The sequence below is a fragment of the Coregonus clupeaformis genome, chromosome 5 (assembly GCF_020615455.1).
Source record: "Coregonus clupeaformis isolate EN_2021a chromosome 5, ASM2061545v1, whole genome shotgun sequence".
Lineage (NCBI taxonomy): Eukaryota > Metazoa > Chordata > Actinopteri > Salmoniformes > Salmonidae > Coregonus > Coregonus clupeaformis.
In genome coordinates, this window is record NC_059196.1 from 40653484 (window position 1) to 40671106 (window position 17623).

General features: G+C 48.5%; 1 pseudogene; it reads right to left on the minus strand.

Annotated features, from left to right (window-relative positions):
• Positions 1-1401: 1401 nt before the first annotated feature.
• The window catches only part of LOC121556714, a 56252-nt pseudogene continuing 40030 nt past the window's right edge, over positions 1402-17623 (minus strand).

The window sequence follows — 17623 nt, forward strand, 5'->3', positions numbered from 1 at the left end:
TCAATATATTATTATTAACTTTTTAGCTTTTTGGCCAGTGCAACCCTTCCATATTCATAAAGAGGATAGGGGAACCAAAAGTATGTGGACATCTGCTCGTCAAAGGTTTCATTCCAAAAGCATGGGCATTAATATGGAGTTGGTCCCCCCTTTGCTGCTATAACAGCCTCCACTCTACTGGGAAGGCTTTCCACTAGATGTTGGAACATTGCTATGGGGGACATGCTTCCATTCAGCCACAAGAACATTAGTGAGGTCGGGCACTGATGTTGGGCAATTAGGCCTGGCTCGCAGTCAGCGTTCCAATTAATTCCAAAGGTGTTCGATGGGGTTGAGGTCAGGGCTCTGTGCAGGCCAGTCAAGTTCTTCCACACCGATCTCGAAAAACAATTTCTGTATGGACCTCGCTTTGTGCACGGGGGCATTGTCATGCTGAAACAGGAAAGGGCCTTTGCCAAATTGTTGCCACAAAGTTGGAAGCACAGAATCGTCTAGAATGTCATTGTATGCTGTAGCATTAAGATTTCCTTTCACTGGAACTAAGGGGCCTAGCCCGAACCATAAAAAACAGCCCCAGACCATTATTCCTCCTCCACCAAACTTTACAGTTGGCACTCTGCATTCGGGCAGGTAGCATTCTCCTGGCATCCGCCAAACCCAGATTCATCTGTCGGACTGCCAGAGAACGCGTTTCCACTGCACCAGAGTCAAATGGCGGCGAGATTTACACCACTCCAGCGACGTTTGGCATTGCGCATGAAGATCTTAGGTTTGTGTGTGGCTGCTCGGCCATGGAAACCCATTTCATGAAGCTCCCGACGAACAGCTCGTGCTGACATTGCTTCCAGAGGCAGTTTGGAACTCAGTAGTGAGTGTTGCAACCGAGAACAGACCATTTTTACGTGCTTTGCGCCTCAGCACTCGGCGGTCCCGTTCTGTGAGATTCTTTGGCCTACCACTTCGCGGCTGAGCCATTGTTGCTCCTAGACGTTTCCACTTCACAATAACAGCACTTACAGTTAACTGGGGAAGTGCAGACATTTTACGAACTGACTTGTTGAAAAGGTGGCATCCTATGACAGTGCCACATTGAAAGTCACTGATCTCTTCAGTATGGGTCATTCTGCTGCCTATGTTTGTCCATGGAGATTGCATGGCTGTGTGCTCGATTTTATACACCTGTCAGCAACGGGTGTGGCTGAAATAGCCGAATCCACTAATTTGAAGGGGTGTCCATATACTTTTGTATATATAGTGTATATTAGTACAGCTTTGGGGAAGGTAAGTGGATCCTTGACCTTTGTCTAAGTACCACTTCTACCTGCAGCAATTTGGTAAGGGGATGAAATAAGGGTTTAATCAGGGGTCAGCTGGTGAGAGTTTAGGGTTAGAGTTCGGGGGCTAGAGGTCGGTGGTGAGCACAGGTGTAACCCCGTGTATGAGCAGGGTAGGACCCAGGTCCTTGGTGAGCAGGTCCAGCTGGCGCAGGTAGGCCGTGTAGCGGTGCGTGTCAGCCGGGGGGCGGGGCAAATACAGGAAACGCACGGCCGGAGGGGGGCGGGCCTGCTCCAGGATCAACCTATTAACCACCGACAGATACTCCTCCGACAGCCTTGTGGCGTTGCTCCTCTTGCCCGCCTCACCCTGCCTCTGCCAGTGTAGCGCCACCTGCTGGTCCCAGGGCACTGTGTACACGTTGTCTTTGATCCTCAGCTCCTTCAGCAGCTGACCCAGCTTCTCCTCAGAGCACCGCAGGCTCCGCCCTTCTTCCACACACAGAAAGAGGCGGAGTCTAGCATGGTGCCATGCGCAGACCATGTTTAGGACGCAGCCGAGCTGGAGCAGGAAAAGAGAGCAGGTGTCTACATAGCTGGAGCTGTCTGGTCTCAGCAGGTTGACGGGCCAAATGTCCACATACAGAGCACCCTTCCCTGGGGACGAGGAGATGGTCGAGGCCCGGTCGAACTGGTGGAAGTAGCGGGCTAGCGCTACGTTCTTCAACATCTTCATGGCGTCTGCGATCACCGCCACGTATTCTTGGGGTCCCATGACTTTTCCGTTTTCTCCATTCCCCCCCTCCTTGCCATCATTGGACGGCCGCAGGGCGGGGAAGTGGTAGCGCGGGCGTTCGTCCTCGGGGTCCTGAGTGGGGATGGTGGCATCTGCGAGGGCGGGGTCAGTGAGTTTGTCTTTGGGGGTGCAGTCATCATAGAAACCCAGGACCAAGGTGTTGGGCCTCATCCCACCCAGATGAGTGAATGGGTGAGATGGTAAAAGAGGTGTGTATGAGTGACAGGTGGGGCAGAGTTATAGCTAATACATGATATCAGAGAGTAGTGAATAGAATCACTGACCTAGGCCAGAGATGAAGAGTAGATGTTGAACCCCGTGCCGTACCGAGTCAGCCAGGGTGAGGTTGACAAATGCCTTGATGTTGAGGTGGTACACCAGAGACAACCACGAGTCATAACGACACTGGAGAGGGTCGGACGGTAACGTGTCTGAGAGAGAGAGAGAGAAACAAAACATCAATATCTGTGCAAACATTTTGGCCAGGGGCCATTATCTGCCAAGTCCTCAGAGAATAAGAGATGAAGTTCTTTCTCTGTGTAGTGACCTGATTGGGCAGTGTGCCACAGAAGAACATAACAAGAGCTACAGACAGACAAGAGACACAAGAGAGAGACACAAGAGAGAGAGAGAGACACGAGAGAGAGAGAAAGAGAGAGACACGAGAGAGAGAGAGACACGAGAGAGAGAGACACGAGAGAGAGAGAGACACAAGAGAGAGAGAGAGACACGAGAGAGAGAGAAAGAGAGAGACACGAGAGAGAGAGAGACACGAGAGAGAGAGACACGAGAGAGAGAGAGACACGAGAGAGAGAGACACGAGAGAGAGAGACACGAGAGAGAGAGAAAGAGAGAGACACGAGAGAGAGAGAAAGAGAGAGACACGAGAGAGAGAGAGACACGAGAGAGAGAGACACGAGAGAGAGAGAGCGAGAGAGAGAGAAAAAGACAGAGAGAAAAAAGAAAGAGAGAGAGAGAAAAAAGAAAGAGAGAAAAAAAAAAGAAAGAGAGAGAAAAAAAGAGAGAGAGAGAAAGAGGCTGGGCCTGTCAATACTGGAGGCGCTCTGACACCACTGAAAGTCTTGTCAAGATAAAAGTTACACTATATCATATGGCTGTCCAGAGAACAGCCTGATCACAGGACACCATATAGCACTACACACACACACCTACACTAAGTGGTCAGTTGATTAGGTACACCCATCGAGTACCGGGTCGGACCCCCCTATGCATCCAGAATAGCCTGAATGATTCGGGGCATGGAATCGTTGCTCAATTGGTATCAAGGGACCTAACGTGTGCCAGGAAAACATTCCCCAGGATTCGTCGGACCAGGTTACGTTTTTCCACTCCTCAATTCTCCAGTGTTGGAGATCGCGTGCTCACTGGAGCCGCTTCTTCTTGTTTTTAGCTGATAGGACTGGAACCCAGTGTGTTCGTCTGCTGCAATAGCCCATCCGTGACAAGGACCAACGAGTTGTGCATTCCGAGATGCCATTCTGCAGTGGTTCCCAAACGGTGTGGGCGCGAGGGGTTAGCGTAGGATGTTCCCCAATGCTGGAAGGGAGGCCTGAGTGAAAAAGTTTGGAACCGCTGGTGCACACCACTGTTATATTGCACCGTTATTTGCCCGTTTGTGGCCCGCCTGTTAGCTTGCACGATTCTTGCTTTCACCTTCAACCTCATCAACGAGCGGTTTTCTGGATGTTTTTTGTTTGTCACACCATTCTCGCACACTGGTAAGCAGCCTGGCTTACCACACATATACAGTTGAAGTCGAAAGTTTAAATACACTTAGGTTGGAGTCATTAAAACTTGTTTTTCAACCACTCCACAAATTTCTTGTTAACAAACTATAGTTTTGGCAAGTCGGTTAGGACATCTACTTTGTGCATGACAAGTAATTTTTCCAACAATTGTTTACAGACAGATTATTTCACTTATAATTCACTGTATCACAATTCCAGTGGGTCAGAAGTTTACATACACTAAGTTGACTGTGCCTTCAAACAGCTTGGAAAATTCCATAAAATGATGTCATGGCTTTAGAAGCTTCTGATAGGCTAATTGACATAATTTGAGTCAATTGGAGGTGTACCTGTAGATGTTTTTCAAGGCCTACCTTCAAAGTCAGTGCCTCTTTGCTTGACATCATGGGAAAATCAAAAGAAATCAGCTAAGACCTCAGAAAAAAAATGGTAGATCTCCACAAGTCTGGTTCATCCTTGGGAGCAATTTCCAAATGCCTGAAGGTACCACGTTCATCTGTACAAACAATAGCACGCAAGTATAAACACCATGGGACCACGCAGCCGGCACACCGCTCAGGAAGGAGACGCGTTCTTTGGTGCGAAAAGTGCAAATCAATCCCAGAACAACAGCAAAGGACCTTGTGAAGATGCTGGAGGAAACGGGTACAAAAGTATCTATATCCACAGTAAAATTAGTCCTATATCGACATAACCTGAAAGGCCGCTCAGCAAGGAAGAAGCCACTGCTCCAAAACCGCTATAAAAAAGCCAGACTACGGTTTGCAACTGCACATGTGGACAAAGATCGTACTTTTTGGAGAAATGTCCTCTGGTCTGATGAAACAAAAATAGAACTGTTTGGCCATAATGACCATCGTTATGTTTGGAGGAAAAAGGGGGTACTTGCAAGCCGAATAACACCATCCCAACCGTGAAGCACGGGGGTGGCAGCATCATGCTGTGGGGGTGCTTTGCTGCAGGAGGGACTGGTGCACTTCACAAAATAGATGGCATCATGAGGAAGTAAAATTATGTGGATATATTGAAGCAATATCTCAAGACATCAGTCAGGAAGTTAAAGCTTGGTCACAAATGGGTCTTCCAAATGGACAATGACCCCAAGCATACTTCCAAAGTTGTGGCAAAAGGTATTGGAGTGGCCATCACAAAGCCCTGACCTGAATCCTATAGAAAATGTGTGGGCAGAACTGAAAAAGCGTGTGTGAGCAAGGAGGCCTACAAACCTGACTCAGTTACACCAGCTCTGTCAGGAGGAATGGGACAAAAAAATTAATCCAACTTATTGTGGGAAGCTTGTGGAAGGCTACCCGAAACGTTTGACCCAAGTTAAACAATTTAATGGCAATGCAACCAAATACTAATTGAGTGTATGTAAACTTCTGACCCACTGGGAATGTGATGAAATAAATAAAAGCTAAAATAAATCATTCTCTCTACTATTATTCTGACATTTCACATTCTTAAAATAAAGTGGTGATCCTAACTGACCTAAAACAGGGAATTTTTACTAGGAATAAATGTCAGGAATTGTGAAAAACTGAGTTTAAATGTGTTTGGCTAAGGTGTATGTAAACTTCCGATTTCAACTGTATATGGGAGTGTGAGTCTCCTGTGCTGGCTATACTAATGCTGGCTGTACTATCCACTACTATGTAAGCCCGTACTATCGCTGCTACCGCGCACACTCCCTGAAAGACTGAGCTTCGAGACTGATAAGAGAGAGCGGGGGCATGATTGATTTCTGCTAAAGGATTAAATGTCAGGAATTGTGAAAAATTGAGTTTAAACTTCAACTGTAGCTTTAGTTACTGTACTGCACTAGCCAAGTCAGAGATATACTTCTTCAAACATTGGTTTGACTTCAATTCAGTCTAACACAATTCTGCTAGACATTCACCAAGAAGCCTGAATTGCAATGGATGAGTGGGAGGTATTCAGCCACTGTCACGCCCTGACTCATGGGACTCTGGTATGTTGAGTCAGGGTGTGGAGATTCTATGTTAGTATTTCTATGTTGCATTCTAGGTTGTGTAGTTCTATGTTTGGCCGGGTGTGATTCCCAATCAGAGGCAGCTGTCGCTCGTTGTCTCTGATTGGGGATCATACTTAGGCAGCCTATTGGCAATCATGGGTTGTGGGATCTTGTTCCGTGTGTCAGCTTGTTTTGTGTTTAGCCTTATGACTTCACGTTTCGTTGGTTTGTTGTTTTGTTAGTGTGTTTATCGTTGTAATAAACATGTACGCATTTCACGCTGCGCCTTGGTCTGACTCGTCCTTAAACGAACGTGACAGAAGATCCCACCAAAAATGGACCAAGCAGCGTGCCCAGGAGCAGACATCCTGGACATGGGAGGAGATCCTGGACGGAAAGGGATCCTGGACATGGGAGAAGAGCCCCAACCACTGCACTCGTGGGGGCTCAGGGAGGAGTCCTCACGGGAGGAGGACTGGGCACGGAGAGTGAAAGACTGGTACAGTCGGAGATCTCTAACGTCAGTTCCCAGTCCGGTACACCTCGTGCCTGTGTCTCGCACCAAGCTAGTGGTGCGTGTCGCCAGTCCGGCCCGTTCCTGTTCCTCGCACCAAGCCAGTGGTGCATGCTCCCAGTCCGGCCCGGCCCGTTTGTTCCTCGCACCAGGCCAGTGGTGCGTGTTCCCAGTCCGGCCCGGCCCGTGCCTGCTCCCTGCACCAAGCCAGTGGTGCGTGTTCCCAGTCTGGCCCGGCCCGTTCCTGCTCCTTGCACCAAGCCAGTGGTGCGTGTTCCTAGTCCGGTCTGGCCCGTACCTGCTCCTCGCACCAGACCAGTGGTGCGTGTCTGGTCCGGCACGGCCCGTTCCCGTTCCACCGGTGCCTGATCCAGCTCCGGTCAGCTGCTCCACTCCGGAGCCAGAGCAGTCCACTCCACCGGGGTCCAGTCCAGCTCTGGTCAGCAGCTCCACCGGTGCCCAGTCCAGCTCCGGTCAGCAGCTGTACTCCGGAGCCAGAGCAGTCCGCTCCACCGGTGCCCAGTCCAGCTCCGGTCAGCAGCTCTACTCCGGAGCCAGAGCAGTCCGCTCTACCGGTGCCCAGTCCAGCTCCGGTCAGCGGCTCCAGTCCGGAGCCAGAGCAGTCCGCTCCACCGGTGCCCAGTCCAGCTCCGGTCAGCGGCTCCTGTCCGGAGCCAGAGCAGTCCGCTCCACCGGTGCCCAGTCCAGCTCCGGTCAGCGGCTCCAGTCCAGACCCAGACGTCAGCCCCTCTCCAGGTTCGGGATCTCCCACACCAGGGTAGGAGAGGGGAAGCAGCACGCCGAGGTCCAGACCAGACCAGGGGCGTAACGGGGAGGCTGAGAGAATGTGGTCGTCACGCCCGGAGCCGGATCCACCTCCGAGGCGGAATGCCCACCCGGACCCTTCCCTGTCATGTCAGGTTGGTGCGGTCGGAGTCCGCACCTTTGGGCGGGGGAGGGGGGGGGGGGTACTGTCACGTCCTGACTCATGGGACTCTTGTATGTTGAGTCAGGGTGTGGAGATTCTATGTTAGTATTTCTATGTTGCATTCTAGGTTGTGTAGTTCTATGTTTGGCCGGGTGTGATTCCCAATCAGAGGCAGCTGTCGCTCGTTGTCTCTGATTGGGGATCATACTTAGGCAGCCTATTGGCAATCATGGGTTGTGGGATCTTGTTCCGTGTGTCAGCTTGTTTTGTGTTTAGCCTTAGGACTTCACGTTTCGTTGGTTTGTTGTTTTGTTAGTGTGTTTATCGTTGTAATAAACATGTACGCATTTCACGCTGCGCCTTGGTCTGACTCGTCCTTAAACGAACGTGACAGAAGATCCCACCAAAAATGGACCAAGCAGCGTGCCCAGGAGCAGACATCCTGGACATGGGAGGAGATCCTGGACGGAAAGGGATCCTGGACATGGGAGAAGAGCCCCAACCACTGCACTCGTGGGGGCTCAGGGAGGAGTCCTCACGGGAGGAGGACTGGGCGCGGAGAGTGAAAGACTGGTACAGTCGGAGATCTCTAACGTCAGTTCCCAGTCCGGTACACCTCGTGCCTGTGTCTCGCACCAAGCTAGTGGTGCGTGTCGCCAGTCCGGCCCGTTCCTGTTCCTCGCACCAAGCCAGTGGTGCATGCTCCCAGTCCGGCCCGGCCCGTTTCTGTTCCTCGCACCAGGCCAGTGGTGCGTGTTCCCAGTCCGGCCCGGCCCGTGCCTGCTCCCTGCACCAAGCCAGTGGTGCGTGTTCCCAGTCTGGCCCGGCCCGTTCCTGCTCCTTGCACCAAGCCAGTGGTGCGTGTTCCTAGTCCGGTCTGGCCCGTACCTGCTCCTCGCACCAGACCAGTGGTGCGTGTCTGGTCCGGCACGGCCCGTTCCCATTCCACCGGTGCCTGATCCAGCTCCGGTCAGCTGCTCCACTCCGGAGCCAGAGCAGTCCACTCCACCGGGGTCTAGTCCAGCTCCGGTCAGCAGCTCCACCGGTGCCCAGTCCAGCTCCGGTCAGCAGCTGTACTCCGGAGCCAGAGCAGTCCGCTCCACCGGTGCCCAGTCCAGCTCCGGTCAGCAGCTCTACTCCGGAGCCAGAGCAGTCCGCTCTACCGGTGCCCAGTCCAGCTCCGGTCAGCGGCTCCAGTCCGGAGCCAGAGCAGTCCGCTCCACCGGTGCCCAGTCCAACTCCGGTCAGCGGCTCCAGTCCAGACCCAGACGTCAGCCCCTCTCCAGGTTCGGGATCTCCCACACCAGGGTAGGAGAGGGGAAGCAGCGCGCCGAGGTCCAGACCAGACCAGGGGCGTAACGGGGAGGCTGAGAGAATGTGGTCGTCACGCCCGGAGCCGGATCCACCTCCGAGGCGGAATGCCCACCCGGACCCTTCCCTGTCATGTCAGGTTGGTGCGGTCGGAGTCCGCACCTTTGGGCGGGGGGGGGGGGGGGTACTGTCACGTCCTGACTCATGGGACTCTTGTATGTTGAGTCAGGGTGTGGAGATTCTATGTTAGTATTTCTATGTTGTATTCTAGGTTGTGTAGTTCTATGTTTGGCCGGGTGTGGTTCCCAATCAGAGGCAGCTGTCGCTCGTTGTCTCTGATTGGAGATCATACTTAGGCAGCCTATTGGCAATCATGGGTTGTGGGATCTTGTTCCGTGTGTAGGCTTGTTTTGTGTTTAGCCTGAGGACTTCACGTTACGTTGGTTTGTTGTTTTGTTCGTGTGTTTATCGTTGAAATAAACATGTATGCATTTCACGCTGCGCCTTGGTCTGATCCGTCCTTAAACGAGCGTGACAGCCACTCTTGGAGAATAATGGAAGTGAAATGTAAAAGGCTTCTTTAATCTTAAAAACCCAACGCCTCCGTGTTTCCTCTTACCCAGGTCTCCTAGCTGTACATGTCCCAGGACATAGAGACCACTCTTCTTGATGTCGTTGATGAAGGTGATGAGACCTACACTGCTACGAGGGTTAGACACCATCAGCAACACCTGGGGTCTCCAGAACTTCACATGGTCCTTACGCACTTCCAACATCAACAGGTACTTACGGGGGGGGCAAAATAAAATAATCCTGCAGCATCAGGATTTACATTTTTGTCCATATTTTTGCTTGATCTGTGGTTAGGCTATTAGCTGGCCAAACGTAGGCTACATGAAAAGTGCAATACTGTTAATAAAACCGTGTGTTAGTGTGTGCTTTCAGTGAATTTATGTAAATCACTAAGCTCATCTGCATTTCCTGCGGTAAAGTAAAATAATCAGCAACAAAAGCGTGATCAAATTAAGATCCTACACCTGTACAGTAGCTTGGTTGCCATGGCATGTTGCTACTACTGTAGCTTAGTGGCCAGATTCTTTGGCAAACTCCCCAGTTGTTCATTGTTATACCATATACATTATGTACATGTATGGTATAACAACAAACCACAGAGGAGATGGCTAAATCACAAACAGATCCGGTTACTAGTGGCAACTAGAAACCATGGTATACATCGCTAAAGTTGGCCACTCTCGCTGCATAAAACCCTTCCTTTACTCTCCTCTGACACACGTTCCTGTGCACATCCCACACCACGCCCCTTGTCTGCAGAGTGTGTGTGTCTGTCTGTCTGTCTGTGTGGTCTAATCAGAAGGATTCTGCCACTGCAGAAACAAATTGGATCCACAATCAGAATCCCATTATGACATGAGACTGTGGCAGAGACTGCAGACCAGGGAGTGTGTAGGAGGTGTGTGTGTGTGTATGGTGGCTATGAAGAGACAGTTGTCATTATGGAATGGTAGTACCGCCGACCTCCCGCCATATTCTCATTACATAAAATCACGTAGCGCTCCAATTATATCTACAGGACTAATGTTGAAACATTCCAAGACTGGAACATAAACCTGCCTATCCTATATTAACCCTCCCGTTGTCCTAGGGTCAAAATGACCCGCCACTGTGTTGAACCAACTTTATTTAATTTTTATATTTTGGGGATCATTTGTGAGAAGGAGGCAGTGAGACTTTAAAGAAAGTATCACTGCCTCCTTCTCACAAATGATCCAAAAAATATAAAAATTAAATAAAGTTGGTTCAACACAGTGGCGGGTCATTTTGACCCTAGGACAACGGGAGGGTTAAATCCTGTTACCTAGCCAACCATAGAGATAATGAGCAAATGCTAGGTCCAAATGGCCACCAATCTACATATATTCAAGATAATGGGACTATTAAAATACTGTGTTCCTTCCACCCTTCCTTGGAGTAATCACTGAAGTGGCATAACTGGATATGTGTAGTTGATTCTAGGTTTCACTTAGATCAATGATTAGGGAGATAGGATACTAACAAAAGTATTTGGATAATGAAACGCTATGATACACGTTTACGGAAACCGTGCCTCTGACCAGACAACCTCATGTGAATAATTAGTGTGTGTGTGCATGCATGTGAATGAGTGTGTGTATGTACAATACTAGTAGAGAGTTTGGACACACCTACTCATTCCAGGGATTTTCTTTATTTTTACTATTTTCTATATTGTAGAATAATATTGAAGACATCAAAACAATTAAATAACACATATGGAATCATGTAGTAACCAAAAGTGTTAAACAAATCAACATATTTTATATTTGAGATTCTTCAAATAGCCACCCTTTGCCTTGATGACAGCTTTGCACACTCTTGGCATTCTCTCAACCAGCTTCATGAGGTAGTCACCTGTAATGCATTTCAATTAACAGGTGTGCCTTGTTAAAAGTTAATTTGTGGAATTTCTTTCCTTCTTAATGCGTTTGAGCCAATCAGTTGTGTTGTGACAAGGGGGGTATACAGAAGATAGCCCTATTTGGTAAAAAAAACAAGTCCATATTATGGCAAGAACAGCGCAAATAAGCAAAGAGTAACAACAGTCCATCATTACTTTAAGACATGAAGGTCAGTCAATATGGAACATTTCAAGAACTTTGAAAGTTTATTCAAGTGCAGTTGCAAAAACCATCAAGCGCTATGATGAAACTGGCTCTCATGAGGACCGCCATAGGAATGGAAGACCCAGAGTTACCTCTGCTGCAGAGGATAAGTTCATTAGAGTTACCAGCCTCAGAACTTGCAGCCCAAATAAATGCTTCACAGAGTTCCAGTAACAGACACATCTCAACATCAACTGTTCAGAGGAGACTGTGTGAATCAGGCATTTATGGTGAAATTGCTGCAAAGAAACCACTACTGAAGGACACCAATAATAAGAAGAGACTCAACACACCTCCAGGCTGTGTAAGGGCTATTTGAGCAAGAAGTAGAGTGATGGAGTGCTGCATCAGATGACCTGGCCTCCACAATCCCCCAACCTCAACCCAATTGAAATGGTTTGGGATGAGTCGGACTGCAGAGTGAAGGAAAAGCAGCCAACAAGTGCTCAGCATATGTGGGAACTCCTTCAAGACTGTTGGAAAAGCATTCCAGGTGAAGCTGGTTGAGAGAATGCCAAGAGTGTGCAAAGCTGTCATCAAGGCAAAGGGTGGCTATTTGAAGAAAATTTGTTTAACACTTTTTTTGGTTACTACATGATTCCATATGTGTTATTTCATAGTTTTGATGTCTTCACTATTATTCTACAACGTAAAAATAAAGACAAACCCTTGAATGAGTAGGTGTGTTCAAACTTTTGACTGGTAGTGTATGTTTATGTGAGAGTACGTGCATGTGTGTGTGTACATACTGCTAATGATGAGAATGCTAAACACTCATAACACAATCATTATCATCATAATCATCATTATAATCATTATCAACGTTTCTGCCAAACAGAGGTCCTGGAGTCAATGTGCTTCTGCCTCCTCCACTCATCTACCTCTCCATCTCTCTCTCCCTCACTCAGTCTCTCTCCATCGCCCTCTCTTGTGATCCATCTCCATCACGGTCTTCTGATCCATCACTTCTTTTTGAAATCACTCCTCCTCTCCATCTCATCACCCTATCCCCCCATTTCATTGCATTTGCATATTTTCTTAACTTCTCTCCATTATTTTCTATCCACCCATCTAGAAACTAATCTCCATGTCTTTTTCTTTCATGTCTATCACTCTTTCAATACTATCTCCATCCCTCTGTACTCAGCTTGTATCTCCTTTGGCTGTATCACATGAATCTCTTCTTCTATGTCTTTCCTCAATGTCACCCAGTTGGCACCGATCCATACTGAGCACTGCCGAAACATGCACCCTCGTGATCCACACACACACACACACAATCTAAGTCTCTCTGCGTTTCCCTTGTTTCCCTCTCTCCCTGGGGATGGGGGGATAGGGAGGAGAGAGGGAGCAGTGGAGGAGAACGGCTCAATAAGTTAAGTGGCTGTAATAATGCTCCTGGAGCAGCCTAGCTTTTGACAGGCTCCTGGCACCTCACTGCCCTGGCAACCGTCCCCTTGGCAACGGTCCCTCCTGGCAACACTACCCCCCCTCCTTGAAAATATGGTGTGTAGTGCAAAAGGCTTGTAGAATAGAGGACAAGTACTTCTGGATGATAAGCTTAGGCGGTATACTGTATATACCTTATACCGGGGTATTTGGAAATAGCCACGGGATGGTTTTTCAATACTGTCAATACTATTGAAGTTTTTCAATACATTTTTATATTTGTAGCTACTTTTTAAGTAAATACCTGCAGTCAACTTGTGCAATACGTTAAGAGAAACCAGATTGTGTTCTTCATTTCACCCGTCACATTATTTTTCATTATGAAGATTACCATAGTTCCCCACAACAGTTGAGCCAGTCACGTGTTTGTTTGTAAATAGCACAACGGGAGAAAGCGGGAGCAGGTCAGTCCAGCTGTGTATTAACAGGGGTCGCGTTTTATATTGAAAGTCAAGAGTGTTTCTTTTTGCTTCAATAGAGTGATCAGCGATGTGCAACTATAGTTTTCCTTCACAGAATACATTAGTGCGACACATTCGGCAGAAAATATCTTCATTTTCATCAGATGACAACAGATGTGCAACACTATTTGGCTGGCAGCCACACAAGTAAATGAGCCTACATTGAAAAAGCAAGGTGTTTTTTGCTAGAATGATGCATGGCCATCATATTTCTAATGTTTATCATAGAAAGAATGTAGCCAGCTACATTCCCTAATGTTTTAAAGTTAATCTTGCATTTTACCGGAGAAAAGTAGGATGGCTACACTGAGAAAAGTACCAGAGAAAAGTAGCAACACATCAGTCAGAACACGGGTCTGGTGATAGAATGCCTGTTAGTGAATTCTCATCCGAGTGGAGACGTGCAACTGAAGCACAAAATCAGTCTGATGCTGAGCAGAAATTACAATTTTAGATCTGCATTTACAAAACGCAGCAAGAGATTTCTTATGCGTTTAAAAATAAAATCCTGCGTGAAAAACGCTGAATTCTGCGTTAATGCGACCCCTAAGTTAAACTTGCTAGTTATCTTAGTAAGTGGCTGAATTAATAAGATGACGGGGCATCATATTGTGTTAGCTTTCTGCAGTGTTAGAGACGTCAAAGCCCTTTGGATGAGTCGGACCACAGAGTGAAGGAAAACTCCTTCAAGACTGTTGGAAAATTATTCCAGGTGAAGCTGGTTGAGAGAATGCCAAGAGTGTGCAAAGCCATCATCAAGGCAAAGGGTGGCTATTTGAAAAATCTCAAATCTCAAATATATTTTCATTTGTTTAACACTTTTTTGGTTACTATATGATTCCATGTGTTATTTAATTATTCTACAACGTAGAAAATAGTAAAAATAAAGATAAACCCTCGAATGAGTAGGTGATCTAAAACGTTTGACCGGTAGTGTACATTTATGAACTAGATTGCCTGTCTTTGCAATTCATTCATTTTCGTTTGTGCTCGTTAACAGACTTAGCTAGCAGCCTCAATATAAATTTGCTATTACTTGTGCTAATTTTGTTAGCATTCTGGTAATAGACACCCAATGGGCTTTTGTATTTGTGGCGCCCCCTTGTGTACTAAACAGTAATACCAGTACTACCGTAAATCCCGAGATGAGAAGGACAGTATAACGTTGTGAAAATCTGGATACCGCCCAACCCTACTGGATGATGTCACACCAACACCACAGCCATTGCTAGCTAGCCAACACTACCAGCTAGCAGTACTGTAGCAGCTAAATACAATATAATTTTAGTCAATGAGAATTTTGCAACATAAAGCTTCCCTTTCTGAACATTCGAGATGTGTAGTCCACTTGTGTAGCTAGCATGACTGACTTTGTGCTAGCTAGCCAACGTTTAATTATTGCTGTGTTATGAAAGGAACTAGACACGGACACGAATGATCTGTTTAGTGTGTTAACACACTATTGGTAGTTTGTTGTAACCAAGTATTGGTGCTAAACCATGTGTTATTGGATGCTAGCATGCTAGTTAGCTATGGCGTCATAGGATACGGTGCCCTGGGCGGTTTTTCATGGAAGAATACTGTACCAAGTTAGCTAGCTGAATAAAGTAAGTTAGAGTCTATTCCTAGAAACATTGAACCGCTGTAGTTTACAACAATTATAATTTCTAAAGTGGAAGTTGGGAGAGTTATATTCGGGTGTTTCAGTGAAACAATTATAGTTTCTGAGGTGGAAGTTGGGAGAGTTATATTTGGGAGTTGTGGTGAGGGAGGCCCCGCTCTCTCCTTTCCCAGATGTTTAGTTCATTTCATTCCGATCTCCTCTGCATTATTGTAGCCATTTGCTGCAGCCTGTCAACTATGCCTCTGCCTATCCCTGTTCTCTCCTCTCCGCACAGGCTACACAAACGCCTCACACCGCGTGGCTGCTGCCTCTCTAACCTGGTGGTCCCTGCACGCACCACCCACCTGGAGTTCCAGGTCTCAGGCAGCCTCTGGAACTGCCGTTCTGCTGCCAACAAGGCAGAGCTCATCCCAGCCTATGCTACCCTCCAGTCCCTCGACTTCTTGGCGCTGACGGAAACATGGATTACCACTGAAAACACTGCTACTCCTACTGCTCTCTCCTCGTCTGACCATGTGTTCTCGCATACCCCGAGAGCATCTGGTCAGCGGGGTGGTGGCACAGGAATCCTCATCTCTCCCAAGTGGACATTCTCAATTTTTCCCCTAACCCATCTGTCTATCTCCTCATTTGAATTCCATGCTGTCACAGTCACTAGCCCATTTAAGCTTAATATCCTTGTCATCTATCGCCCTCCAGGTTCCCTTGGAGAGTTCATCAATGAGCTTGACGCCTTGATAAGTTCCTTTGCTGAGGATGGCTCACCCCTCACAGTTCTGGGGGATTTCAACCTCCCTACGTCTCATTTCTCTCTGCCTCCTTCTTTCCACTCCTCTCCTCTTTTGACCTCACCCTCTCACCGTCCCCCCCTACTCACAAGGCAGGCAATACGCTTGACCTCATCTTTACTAGATGCTGTTCTTCTACTAATCTCACTGCAACTCCCCTCCATGTCTCCGACCACTACTTTGTATCCTTTTCTCTCTCGCTCTCCTCCAACACTACTCACTCTGCCCCTACACAGATGGTAATGCGCCGCCGCAACCTTCGCTCTCTCTCCCGCTACTCTCTCCTCTTCCATCCTATCATCTTTTCCCTCTGCTCAATCCTTCTCCCTCCAATCTCCTGATTCTGCCTCCTCAACCCTTCTCTCCTCTCTTTCTGCATCCTTTGACTCTCTATGTCCCCTATCCTCCCGGCCGGCTCGGTCCTCCCCTCCAGCTCCGTGGCTTGATGACTCATTGCGAGCTCACAGAACAGAGCTCCGGGCAGCTGAGCGGAAATGGAAGAAAACTAGACTCCCTGCGGACCTGGCATCTTTTCACTCCCTCCTCTCTACATTTTCTTCATCTGTTTCTGCTGCTAAGGCCACTTTCTACCACTCTAAATTCCAAGCATTTGCCTCTAACTCTAGGAAGCTCTTTGCCACATTCTCCTCCCTGCTGAATCCTCCCCCCCCCTCCTCCCTCTCTGTGGATGACTTCGTCAACCACTTTGAAAAGAAGGTTGACGACATCCGATCCTCGTTTGTTAAGACAAATGACACTGCTGGTCCTGCTCACACTGCCCTACCCTATGCTTTGACTTCTTTCTCCCCTCTCTCTCTGTCACAGTTCCCTCAGCCAGAACCCAGAAGCAGACCAGGACAAGGAGAGTTGAACGAAGGTGAGGGTTTATTTAGAAACAACAAAAGGTGCAGAATAATCCAGGGACAGAGCGGGCGGCGTGGATGAGTAGTTGGAGGTGCAGCACTAGGTCCAGTGATGGCTCGGCAGCCGCCGACCATCAGGCAGAGGTGGGGTGAAGGTTCCGGACGTGTGACTGCAGGTGGAACAAAAACGGAGGTAAGGACACAAAAACTCAACAAAGTACAAAACAACAAAACTCACGCTAGAAACTCTAAACTGATACACAGAACACCTACTGTTCATGGCTAACGATCCGGCAGGAACTGGATGTTTGGCCAGAGCCTAAAAAGGGTGATGATGAGGGCCAGGTGTGCAGATTGCTGACGGGATGCAGGTGCGGAAAACCAGAGAGCTCCCCGGAGCGTTCCCGAACCCTCGGGAAACTGGAGACTACGAACACAAAACACTAGTCCACAGACAGGACCCGACTCAGACTGCCGGGATCGTTACAGTACCCCCTCCGACGAACGCCCCGGGCGGACCTCCCGGAGCGCCAGGATGGAGGCGGTAGAAATCCCTGATGAGGTCAGCATCTAGGACCTGTCGCCGCGGAATCCAGCTCCTCTCTTCAGGACCATACCCCTCCCAGTCCACGAGATACTGGAAACCCCGGCCCCGCCGTCTGGAATCCATGATGCGACGCACCGTGTAGGCAGGACCACCTCCGATCATCCGAGGAGGAGGAGGAGGAGGCGGAGGAGGCAACAGAGGACTGAGGAAGACAGGCTTGAGGCAGGAGACATGAAAGGTGGGATGGACTCTGAGCGTCCTCGGTAGTTTGAGTCGAACTGCCACCGGATTGATCACCTTCTCCACCACAAACGGACCAATGAACTTCGGTAACAACTTCCTAGACTCAGTCCGTAACGGAAGATCCCGTGTGGCCAACCAAACCCTATCTCCGATGGTATAGGTGGGAGCGGGGATCCGGCGACGATTCGCCTGGAGCTGATACCGATCCGAACCTCTAAGGAGTGCCTTTCTGGCCCGATGCCAGGTCCGGTGGCAACGACGAATATGAGCCTGAACAGAAGGCACTGATAGCTCCTTCTCCTGAGAAGGGAACAGGGGAGGTTGGTAGCCATACAGGCACTGGAAGGGAGACATCCCAGTGGCAGATGTAGGGAGAGTATTG